Genomic DNA, 13,298 nt, shown 5'->3' with positions numbered 1-13,298 from the left:
GGCAGCCCCCTCAGCCCCGGGCAGCCTCCTCAGCCCCGGGCAGCCTCCTCAGCCCCTGGGCAGCCTCCTCACCCCTGGCCGCCCACTCAGCCCCTGGCCGCCCTTCCCTCTGCGGAGACTCCCGTGCCTCTGGGATCTCCGCTCGGGAGATTCGGTGCGCCCCTGTTCGGGTTCAGAGCCGGGTAAAGTCCCCGTGGAGCGAGTGGGGGAGTGGGGGGTGTCTCCGCCCCTGAAGGAAGTAATTTTGTATTTCTCAGCCTGCAAAGGTTTTGTGGAAGCTCCTTTGGTGTCACCTAAGGCTAGGGAAAGCTCAAAGGGAAAAAAATAATCTGTTCTTAGGCAGCCAAGGTTTCGGGGCCGGCTGGTTGCTGCGATCGGGCTTCTCTTCGGAGTTGTTTTTATTTGTAAGCTCCCCAAAAACTTCTCGAATGCACATCATGGCTAGGATAAAAATACTGGAGGTTTTCAGATCTTTCGCGATTTGCCTCCCACTGTTCTGCTAGCCAGCTTCTTGAACTTACTCGGTGGCTCTGCCCTTGGCAGCCTGGGATTTGTGCGAAGTTACTTGGGTTTTGTTCATAAAAATCAGAAACTTCCTTAAGGTGCCTTCTCGCAGCCTGGTACCTACAGCTGCAAACCCGGCTACGCGTATCCCAGCGACAGACGGTGAGGAGCGGCTGCTGGGCATCCTTAGCTCCCGCTGCCCAAGCGCCGCCCCAGCCTCCAGCTATCTGCGCCCTCCATTGCCCCTTGCAGCAGGACTCTTCTCCTCCTCCCCAAACACACAGCAGTGAATAGCACAGGATTCCACAAAGTTCTTCCTCTCCCAGAAGAGACTCCTGAGAAGCTGTCTTGTAAGTGTCCCCCATCCATGCAGCCACTGAAATATTTATTGGGCAGTTTAAAGAGAAGGAGTATACAAATGACACTCAGCTCTGTCTGCCTGACAGGATGTGTAAGTAGGATTATCTGTTTATAATGTATAAGGAAAATTGGTGTCAGAAGAAGAACATCTGGTGAAAGCTGAACCCAAATAGTGCCACTTGTGTGTGTGTAAGGAAGGCTAGCAAGATGTAGAATTTGCTTTCTTTATAATGCCAAGGTCTTTGAGGATATTGTATTTGCACTTCTTGGCTCCTCCTGACCTGCTTTAGGACTCCCATGCTGAGGACATGGGGACATCCATGCTGGAGAAATAAATCACTGATGTATACAGCAGCAGACTCTGGCTTAAGACAGCTTTAGCATAAAGCTTCACACTGTGGAAGCACAGGGGCTGCTATAGGCTACTGATAGAGCAACACACATTGGTATTTTTAATACTAACTTCAGCTAGGGCCTGGATTTCAACATTCCATTTCAAGCTGCTATCTGGAGAAATTCCATTGAATTGGCCTGAGTAAGTTAGGCTCCATCAAGTTGTTCTTAGATGATGCCTGTCACTTTCTCCAAGAGCAGTGAAACTATCCAAACAGAGGAAGCTTGTGACTCTAGGAGTTACTGAGACCAGATTTGGACAAAATATCTGATTCCTAAGGGAACAAAAAGTGACCTCGATCTTAAAGGTCCAAAACTAAAAATAAATTTTGCCTTTTTTACAGCTGTTCTTGTTCACAGAAAACTCACAGTTTTACTCCACAGTTAAAAATTCTGCTTGTGCATAAGCAGAAATGGATGAAAGAACTGATAGCAAAATGTATTTTGATAATTATTTGTTGGTTTTTAATTGCTTGGGAGACAATGCCATTGCAGCAAGAAGCTTGAAGCACTATGATAGATAATATCTGAGCACCTCCCAAAGATTTGGAAATTGAAATCAAAATATTATCTCTTTTCCTTTCCAACCTGGAGAAAACAAGTTTGATTAGCTTATAACTCATTTGTTTTTGTTTGTGTGCCTGGGTGTGCTTGAGAATGAAAAGAGGAAGGAGAAGGAGTACATATCTAAAGAGAAACTACTCCAGACACAGGAGTCCTATGTTTAGTGAAGCAGTAAACCTAAACAACATTCTTTTCTCTTGTGAAAAGTTCTTCCAGAATCTGGATCTAACTCTTGTGAAAATGCTGTATCATGCATTCACAAGCTCTCCGATATTGATGGTATTTAGCTGATATTCAGCTATCCTGGAAGGACAAACAAGCTATCAGATATTTTTCTTCCCATGTGTATTGTATAGTACTGAAAACCTAGCCTCAGCATGACCTCTGTAATTTATTATGTATATCATTTTCTTGCAACAATGTCATTTCCACTCGGTGAGGTGCCTGTCACACTGTAATGCCTGCATTCCACCAGGGTGATTTGGTGTTCCCAGTGCTGCTGGCAGCCATGCTCTTCCTCCTTGCTTCATGGAAGCACTACTAGGAGATCCATGGTTTGGGGGCACTGCTAATTAGCTTCAGATCTAAGCCAGGTGTTTTGGCTGAATTTCAGGTCTATTAGAAATCAGCCCATCTGAGCCAGAAAACTAGTGAGGAACAAAGCTGAACATATGCTGATAAACTGTTGCAGACTCATTACCAAGGATTTGAGGCCATATCTGCTAACAACAACAAAAAAACCCTATCAACCATAATTTGGGAAGCTAAGGGGTCTAGTGAAGAAAAGTTGAAAAGAAAGAATAAGTTTGAAATAGAGATGGAACAACTGAAGGGAAATGTGATGGAGCAAGGAGGCAATGGGGTGGAAAAGCAAAGGTAGCAAAGCCACCTATGTAAGGTTGGGAAATGCCCTATCACTGTTGTATAAATTATTTGGAAATAAGTTACAATCCAGATGTTCCACATGACCTATTTAAAGGATCACTGCGGTTTCATTTGCTCTTAAGGGTTATAGTATTTTCCCCAGGTTTCAGGGAAGGTGGTTTTGATGTCCGCTCCAGGAACTCAGCATCTGTTTGAGTAGACATAAGATGTAGAATAGACTGCAGGAAATAGAAAACACCAGCTCCCCCAGTGTAGCTCTCTATGACATTTGTCCATGTCTGTGGCCACTATACGGTCCATTGCTTGTGCACCTCTGGCAACAGAGAACTCCAGAGCAGCTGCACAGCTAGAACCAGGCCACTCCCTGAATATATGCAGAAATCTACAGTTAGTGATGCACTTTTTGAGTAGCCTGATTTTGCCCAGCCTAGTAGAACTGTGCCAGTTTAACTCCAATGTATTAATTTCAAAACCATGTTCAAAGAGTTCGGCAAAGATTTACCCAATGTTGGTTTTCTGTGACTATAGTAAGAATTCAATATCAATTGTATCACCATAGCAACTTAATAAAATAATTTTATAGACAATAATGAACTTTTTCCAGTAATGCCTCTAAGAAGATAGAGAAAAGTAGAATAGAAAAAAGAAAAATTATGGTTAAAATAACACTTGTTAGTGGCACAATGAAATTAAGTATTCCAGGAGTATGGTTCCTGTTACTTATTCATGCTGCCAACAAGACCAGAAGCCAACAGAGATAGGCAAGGTGTCCACATTGCTTGGCTAGAAGGAAATGAGGCAACCAGATCACTGATCACTGCAATCTGGAATATTTCAAAATAGTAATGAATCACAGTGTAATTAGGATACTTATTAAAGTGATATACCTCTTCACTACTCCAAATGTGCTTCTTCACAGGTTTTCCTTTTGCTTCGCTTGTATCCAGCTCCTTCCTTTCCTAATGATCATTATTTCATGTTAATTCCTGTTTCAAATACATCACTCTTGTTCATCCAATTACCCACCCTAAGTCTATCCAGAATTTCCCCACTGAAACAGGAACATTCATTTCCTGCTCTGCATTCCTCTTGTATCACCTGTGTTTCTTCAAGCTCCACACTATCCTCACATCTATTCCAACTCACTCCTTGCAAAGACAACTTCCTCAAGTCCATAGTGAATGAGAGACCTCTTTCCCAATTTTCTTCCCTCTTTCTGGAAATAGTGACAGCTTTCATGTTTCTTTTGTTCCTTTTACATTCCTATTTTGTGCCTCTCTCTGTAAGGCAAATATCCAATTTCCTTCCTCATACACAGTATTCTAAGCTCTGCAGCTTGTGTTACCTTCTCATGCAGCTCCAGTTATCTAGTAGTCAATGTCCCTTGCAGTGCTGTTCCCTGAAAAGAAGCTGACTTTGTCAATAAAGAAAGCAGCTGTCCAAAAGCTAATGTAATTTTGACATGAGAAAAACACATAGGAAGGGACAAAAATAAGTCAGTGCCATTGCACAGGAGGGGAGCAATAGAACTAATTTTATTCACTTAGGAGCAGGATATCTGTGTAGGAGCTCCCAGGCTTCATGAGAGTATCTAAGTAGACGTGGACAACAAATATGATGCTTCCGAATCCTCTTGTGTGTTCTAACACTTTTCTCTCCTTGTCCTGAGATGAAACTTGCACACTGCAAGATTGATTGTGTCATTTAGGGTATAAGCAGGATTCCTACTTGGCTGACAAATGCACATAGTAAATGTCTTTGAGTGTGAGAGAGAAAGGAAACAAGCTTACTTACATTTTGTTCACACTTCCCAGTGGGTGTGTCAAACACTGACACCTCTGAAGAACAAGAGGCCTACTGTCTTCTCCACCTGCCATGCACTGCCCATCAGCAAACATTCTTAATGCACTCCTGCTGCTGCTCTTTCCTACTGTGGTTTTTTACACATCCTTTCTTGGCAATGGGAACTCTCACAGTAGCTCAATCAGATACTGAATAAGGAAAAGCAAACCTTACAACACAGCTTCACCAGCATGGTAAGTGCACCTATACACTTCCCCAAAATTTCTGTGGGCCATCTGTCATACAGGAAAAAAAAGTGGCCCCATCCCTGCTAGTGACACTTCATCCCTTCTTCCTAGTTTGATGTCGAAAGCCTAGGGCCTTGTTGCCAAATGCTCCTCCCCATCATTGCAGGCTGGCAGTGTTTGTGAGACTTGGCAGGAGACAGCATTTGATAAGAATCCTTCTCTGGGCACCTTTGAGAGGGCACTGTCATTCATTTCACTCCCCTGCCAGTTCACAAACACCAAGACAGCAGGGCAAGTACAGGAGGAACTGCATTCCTTTTGGGCTCCTGTAACTTGGAAGCAGCCCCTATCATTTCCTTCAGTCACCTTTGAGCCAAAAGCAAGCAGAGCACACTCCAGCCCAAAGGAATATTTTTAAGGAAAGATATAAGCAAACTGACTGGCAGTGTATCAGTGGAACAGCCATTGCTGCCAAGCTAAAATTGGTGCTTAGACTCACAGTCTTTAGCACATATATGTGCAGCAGAGCTTAATCAATACCCTCATTAATGTTGAGGATCATGTGCTCATGCTCTGTGTCTGGGAAAGCTTTACACCCACATGAATTTTGATGTGGAGCTGAAACAAAAATGTTGATGCTGGCAATGCCAACTATAGAGAGTAAATAGCTGGGGCTTGCCAATGCTGACTTGAATGGGACTTCTCACCCAGAAGAAAGCCTACATATGAAAAGTATTCTCATTATCAGGTCTGTGCAGTAAAAGTAAATCCTGGTTTTCTTCCTGAAGCAAATAAATCCATTTATGCCAATGAGTTGATTTCAAGCTCTGTATGGATAGTTCTACTCTCTGGTCTTTATGTGAAATCTGAATCTTGCCCACTGGAGTGAGTCAGGCTATCGGTGTTTGGCTCTGTGCTTCAGGGGTCAGTGACTGCATTTACATGTGGGCAAGACTTCATGCTGATTAAATCAAACTACTGCACTGAAAAGAACACTAAATAAATTCCTCCTAACATTCTGATGGTGTATAAGCTATTCTAAATCTAAAAATCCATAAAGGATTTGTCCTAATTCATTCCAGTACACACAAGTACAAAAATGAAAGTGCTTTCTATTTAGTAAAATTAAGGAAATGCATAAAAAATAAGTTAATGGCAATTTAAAATTGCTTTCTTTTTCAGGATCTGAGAAGCAAAGAACTGTGAGTAATATCAGAATGAATGGTCTCGCCTTCTTGTCATCCTGTGTTTCCTAGTTGTATTACTTAGAACTCAAAAGGCAATACTTTCTTAGTAGCAGTGGCACAGTGTCTTGATGACATGCTTCCACCACAAACCTTGTCTAGAAGTGATTGGATTTTGCTTGTCTTCTCCACTGAAACCAGGGACAGATGCAGGTCAGATGTTAATATCAGGGACATAGCACTCCCTTCACAACTCTATGTCAGGCACCCACCTTTCTGACAACTCAATGGCCTTGAGGAGATCCCACAGTGGAGGGCCAAATGCAGAAGAATGCATACTCACAGTCCTGACTCACGCTGTGCTTTCTCTACAACTCCCCACTGCTTGTGGCTAGTGTTGAGGGGCCAGAAAGGGGATGAGATGTTATCCCCTCCGGGAACAAGGGAATTGCTAGCACTACACCAGTGGAGTGGGAGAGGGGTTACAAGAAGGGTAAAATTTCCTTGGTAACCTCCCAATAAATCTGTATTGGTTTAAAGCTACAAGTGAATCTGGCAACAAACTTCTGTGACTTCAGATCATAAGTCACCCACTGTGTTGAAAGCTGTTTGATGTGGATCTCTTCACTGGCAACTGGCTGCAGGCCAACAAACTCGCTTTCTATGGATCACAAAATCACCACAGTTTTTAATGGTCACTTTTTTTCTGAAGGCAGGAATAAAGGGTAGTAGAAGATTTGTGTTTCTGATGCATTCACCTTCCCGCTTCTTCTCTTTGTACCACTTCCATGGGCTTTCAGTAATCAATTAAGCCTACCTTTGCCTTTCATACAGCATCCCTTTTCAATGGAAATCCAGACATGTTGGCAGTTCTTGCTACCAGAGGAGTAAAGAAGGAGTAATGATCCAAAAGAAAGTATTACAGTCTCTCAAATTGCACTGGGATTTTCTCAATTCAAACGGTAGCCCTGCATGTGTTGGTATTCACTTCTAATATTCTTCAAGAGAGCCTGTGCATTCCTAAAGACTTTGAGCATCGCAATAGCAGCTGAAACCCAGGAAGAACTAAAAAAGCAAGATGATAATGATTCTGGTTACCTGTGTTTTTTAACCCTCACAACCAAAAAACAGTGAATGATAAAGAGCAAAAATGGATATCAGATGCATTGAACTTATTCAGATTAATAACACAATTGGAGAAAAGAGAAGATACATAGTCTGTGCAACATCTTGTTGACCTGAAAGATCAGATGCTAAAAGAATATTTTACTAAAAACAGTTTCAAAGAAAACAGTAATGTTTTCTTGGCAGGTAAAACCACAAATCAAATACTTTGCAGGTTCATATTTCATCACATGGCAGTATACTTTCAGATGCCAAATTCTGTTCCTATTGAATCTATGGCAAAATGCCCACTGACTTCAAACAGAGTAAGTTTTGTCCCCCTAATCTATGAGTATGGCCAGCAATACTAATGCAGAATAGAAATAAATTGTATAGGTGAAGAGTAGAGAGTTGGTGCTGGAAATTTAGTGCCTGCCTGATCTCAATACTTTTATTTTCAAATTAACAAAACCATTTTACTCTTAGAACATTATAGCAATCACTGCAATATTTTACAGTCCATTGGCTGAAACGATTATTGCTAATAAACTTTATTTAGTAAATAGTTCATTAAATAGCTAACCCAAGTTTTCAAAAACATTAGAAACATTCTTTTCAAACCAGAACTTTTTGATATTGCAGTCAGTTTTGCTCAAGAAAGACCTTTGAACCTTCTCATTTGTATTCTTTTTTTTACCTCCTCCTCTGTTGCATGATGTTCTGTTTAGTGACGTTTATCCAAATCTGTATTCCTAAACCTTATCCTGAAAGTGGATTTGATAAATCTTTGTAATTGATTGACACCTCTTAGCATTATAGCAGGTATCTGTGCATAGATGTGAAAATTAATAGCATAAAGTGAACTACTGAACTTTTTTTGTATTAAAGTAATTTTGCATCAAAACAAGCAAAATTGCCAGCAGTGTATCTGTAGTATTTTAAAATCAGATTAAAATAGGATTGCTGAATTCTTTAATTAACATAGCTGAAAGTTAGCCAAATCAGCTTCAGACACAGCAGGAGATGTACAGTTTGTCCTGATTTTGTGGGGAATGAAAAAATGTAATACTTGGCACATGAACTAACTGTGCTTACTTAAAATGTTACCAAAACATATTCAACTAAATCAAATATGGTGGTTTACCAGAGATTAGCACACATATTTTAGTAGAACACAAGAGCATAATTTTAAAGTTGTGGGTTACTGAAAGAAACAAAATCTAGAGAAAGTGATTCTCAGTGACATGAAAACTATGAAGAAAACTACTTACTTGAAGAAATCAGTGAGGTCCTTTGGCCAAATTCTGGTGCTCTTACTGATAGAGATTAACATCATCCCCTATGGACTGTTCTGTTCATTTGGGAATCCAGTCTTTCATGGCAAATGAAATCTCAAGGTATTTCAACTGGAGTGAACATTTTCCATAGTCAAGATATTGAAACCCACCACTTTTTAATTTCTATGTGCCCATTTGCATTAAAAGGGTTTTGATTAGGTTAGATGTATAATATTATGATGGGGATAAGTGTTTTATTAAACAGAAACAAACTTCAATGGAGTAAACATGTGCTTAAAAAATGTAGACTAGATGTAGTATCTGCTTGTGTATGATGGAACTTTAGTGTCTTACTAAGCAGATACTTTCTTGCAGAAATTTTAGAGGAGAATTCTGTCATTCTCAGATGTGCATCCTTAAGCAAAGAAACTCTCATGGAAAACTTAAAAAAAAACCCAATTAGAAAACTAATGATGAAATCAGATGCGGTTTTTGAAACAGTCCTGTTACAGCAAGGTAACAAGATTTTTAAGTTTCACTGAGGCAGTGAGGATTGAATCCAGAGAAATTTCTTGAGGAAGGACATTGCTACCCTCCCTGCAAAGCTTTATTGTTTTAAAGTGCAGTTCAAATTCCTGGTAGTAGGGTGAGGAGGATATTCATTAAATTAGTTCTTGTGGCAGCTGCTCTCCCCATTCACTTTTCTGTAGACAGCCCAGGTTAACCTGGGAGTAACAGTGGCCCCTGTATGAGAGGGCTCTATGCAGACAGATATCAAATTTCCTTTTAGTGGCATTTTTTTGTCTTTAGAATTTTTTTTTTTCTTCAGGAATTTTATGATGAAGACTGCCTCATTCCCAGATATAACATTTCATGGTTTTGGAAGAAACAGCTACCTGCAGAACTTTTCTAAATTGCCACATCCCTTGGGGTTTCTCTAGGCCAGATAATTTTGTTTCCTATTAAGTACAGCTGATCCTTTCAGAGGACTGAGTTTCCCTTGCATGGATGGTTTGCCCGTCTAAAAACTTGCCTTCAGAAACCACAATATAACATGAGAACCCTTAGGCAACAGTTCCCAAAACAGGGGTTCTCACCAAAATTAAGGTAGATAGTCCAGGGCTCTGAGCCAGTCTGAAGGGGAGCTTGCAAGGAGGAATTACTCCAAAACCAATTGGATTGGACCTTACTCTTTTACCAGCTTCCATCTTCAGATGTCTGTGAGATGTATTCTATAGTCTCAGTGGGAGATGATTATAATGGCTCACCCATTTTACAGACAATAAACGCAAAGACAAGAAAGGCCCTACAGATAAGAGGGTGAGGCAGAAATCTTGCTTTTCCACAAGTCAGGGCTACTGATTCACTTTGCAGCACATTCCAAAGAGCTGTGACCTCTTTAGGTGAGACACGATTTTTGTGCATAGTTCCTCAAAGATCCCCAGATCTCTTTCTACACCAAACCCATACTCCTTTGGTGGGGGAGGTAGGATGACTCAGTCACTCCACAGGCTCTCTGTCACTTCTCCCTGATACATACTTTCAAGAAAAGCAGAATACATCCATGTTCTTTGGTAAACAAAGGGACGTGTGGGAGCATTTGTCCCCTTAGAGACTTAGAGATATTGCATGGGTAGATGAAGCAGAGCTGAAAACAAAGACCTAATTCCAGTACTTTTGCAAAAACATCTGGCCAGCACTGTGTCTTAAAAAAACAGACTGGAGGAATGTAAACATATGTTTGGCTTGTGAAGGATTTGTTATATAAATGTTAATTATGAAGAAGATTTCCCATGAGTACAAGGACTTTTGACAGAATTTTGATTCCATGCAGGGCACAAGTATCAGGAGTCACATGCTCTGCCTCAGAGCTGTGCTGACACTTCTCTGAGTACTAAGAAGCAGCAAGGGCATTTGCTGTAGCACAGGAACAGAACAAGCTTTGATGATTGTATGTCAAGTTTGCACAGCGTCATGTTGAAGCAACTCTATTTAATTAAACAGTTCCACTGATCATGTGGAGTATGTGAATATCTAGCTATGATCCCAAAATGGTAAAGCAGCTTCCCTTGGGTTGCTTCGAGAAGATACTTGAGCATTATCATATCATTTGGCATAGGAAGGGATATGGAGCCATTACATTTTTTGCTGTTATGAGACTCAAATTCTTCTCTTTGTTTTCAACTTCTTCAACTGTTACAAATGTGACTTTCATGCCTTTTTCCTCCACAGTCAGGAGATAGTTAAGTTAAACTGACCTTTCCAAAGGGATGCTGAGGTTCTCACATGGCTAACATGACTCCAGGCTCCCACAAAGATCACGAGAACAGGGGGACAACCTTAGGCTTTCTTTGCTGTGAATAGTGCCATTTAGCAAAGGGAGTGACTCACCATATCCAAAGTGAAGCCTGCCTTCAAACCATTGGGTGAAGGCACCAGAGGACCAGTTTAATAATCACCCTGTTTGCATTGATTAAACAGACACTGTGAACCTCCTCTTCTTCTCCCACTATGGCGACCCCTTCCTCCTGCACCACCCTTGTTCTTGGGCACTTGTGCTGCTGGGTGATTAATCTGACCAGGGAATTATCTGACTGATGGCTGATGTTTATCTGGCCTTTTTTGCAGTGTTATTTTTTCAGTTGGATCAGAGTTCCCTGTTCCAATTTGTGATGTGGCTCCAAAGTCTGTCAGCAGAGTACAGGCAATGAGAGGTGGGAATGTTCAGGCAAGAGTGGGAGTTCAGGGATATGAAAATAGTGGGTCTTTGGTGTCCAGTGACTGTATATTGAACCATGATTTGGGACTGATACCTTCTGTCTGCCTTGCCTGTTAAACTCTTACTGCATGTGGTGCTCTATAAATAATGTCTTTTGAAACTATAGCAAGCCTATTTTAAAGAGAAACACATTACTGAATTTTCACTACAATTTATCTGCTAGCCCTTCTTTCTCCCCAGTGGCTGAACATCTCACTTATGTATTTCACAAATGCAAAACTGAATACTCCACTGCTTTTTCCTCCATTCTTATATGAAATTGTGAGAATTCTTCCTTTCAAAATGACTAAGAAAGGCAGCAGGGCTTCTGCTCAGGAAGAAAGAGAATAATCTAGATTTAAGGCTTTAAGAAAATTCAAACAGTGAGAAAGACTTCAGGATTCCTAAGCAAGCTTTTAATTTATTTTTTTATGTATCAGAATTTCTGACCATATCCAAGGGGTTGCATAGGAGTTCTGTACTGGCATTAGAGAGCGCTTGTAGTCAAAACATAAATGAACACTTTGACTTAGTTAAGTGACTTTGACTTAGTTATTAATGCTGAGAATAGCATTTTTTTCCCCAAGATGTAAAATATGAGTTACAATTCTGAAGATGACTAGTCAAAGCATATTTATTTGCAGTAAAAAACTGCATCTGAAAGAGGAAATAATGGTTTGTTCATAACATTGGCTCTGAAATATACTCAGCAGTGTCAGAGGGCCAGCTTTTCCAAGAAGATGATTCTGTGAGTGCCATTGGTACCCAAGGAGCAGGTGATATATTATGTATCCTTGATCTATGGCTTCTAGCTACATTACCTATTCTCCTAGTGATGTAATAGCAAGGAGTCAAACTCTCAGCTGTATTTAATATTGACTCACAAGCTGTTGTCACGGGCGAGCATGATTTCCTAGTGTCTTTGACACCCAGGAAAGAAGGATGAGTGAGACACTTATAAATCTCAAAGTCCTGTTTTAGACATAACAGAGCGAAGGAGAGAATATTATGACAACGTAGCATTTACATGGTCAAAGTACTGCAGTTGTAATAGCATCTCAAATACCCTCATAAAGCTAAGAAGTAAACACTATTATCTCCATAAAGAAGCTTGCTAAAGGTGATATACCTTGGAATTTATTTTAGGTAAGTTTAAGCTCTTCAGTTTCCCTCTAGAAACTAGTAAGCCATTGAGAAGCAAACTTGTAGCAGAAGTAAGAAGAGATACTGCCTCTTACTGGGATTCAAGCCCATACTACTCACAACTATTAGAATTTCCTGTCTGAGAGGTAGCTGGAAGCTGTATTAAAGCTGGAGTTTGTGTCTGCACAGTGGACCAGTTGTCTGGAATTTTGCTCCCGCACACTGTCCTTCATTTCGTGTTTCCCTGAAAAGAAATAATCCTTGTTTCTACTTCTGATGATAAACCGCAAGTTAAAACAAGCAGGTTTTTCCTTGAATGCCAACCAGCTATTATTATACAATTTGTTATCAGATCAAAGCAAATATGACCTTAGCCCTTGCACAGTACATCATAGTGCCATACCTGTCACATGGAGAGGAGGAGGAAGGGGGAGGAGAATACATATCCTGCTTTGCTCTCCAGATGTGACTACACATACTTAAAACCATAATTACAGAAGTGGCTAAGTTCTTTGCTTTTCATACTGATGGGGTGTCTCCCTCCTTAGTCTGTTTCTGGGTGCTGTAAATAGTGCTCTCTATGTAGCACGAAAGCAACTGATTCGCAGTCTTGTGGTCTAATGATTCAAAAATGTGAGGACAGATAGAAGCCATACCCATTTTTGAAGTCACTTGCTCAGCAAAACAGTACAGGTTGATGCAGCCTTTATACCTTAGCAGTAGTCCTTGCTGCACATGAGGGATCATCTTGTGGCAGGTGCCCTTCCCTCAGCCTGTCCCTTTCTGTGCCTTGTGAGACACAGACAGAGCAGAGTTCAAACTTGCCACCTGTAGGAAGCCTTTGCTGAGAACAGAGGATAGTTTGCCAAGGTGATAGCTCTGTTGTTAACCTTTATTATTCTTTGCATTTTACATTAAAGCCCAGGTTCTGGAAATTAGTAGTTATGTGAGAAATTAAACTTTTGTGTACTTCTTTGGAAGGTTTATAGTGTTCAAATTTGCAAAGAAAGGACTTCTGAATTCAGGGCTCAGAAGTTAGGAGGGAGGGGAACCCCTCTCTGTAATTGTTACCTATAGGAAATGGTGATATTTTTAA

The sequence above is a fragment of the Lonchura striata genome, chromosome 2 (genome assembly GCF_046129695.1).
Source record: "Lonchura striata isolate bLonStr1 chromosome 2, bLonStr1.mat, whole genome shotgun sequence".
Lineage (NCBI taxonomy): Eukaryota > Metazoa > Chordata > Aves > Passeriformes > Estrildidae > Lonchura > Lonchura striata.
Note: the sequence above shows the minus strand (reverse complement) of the source record.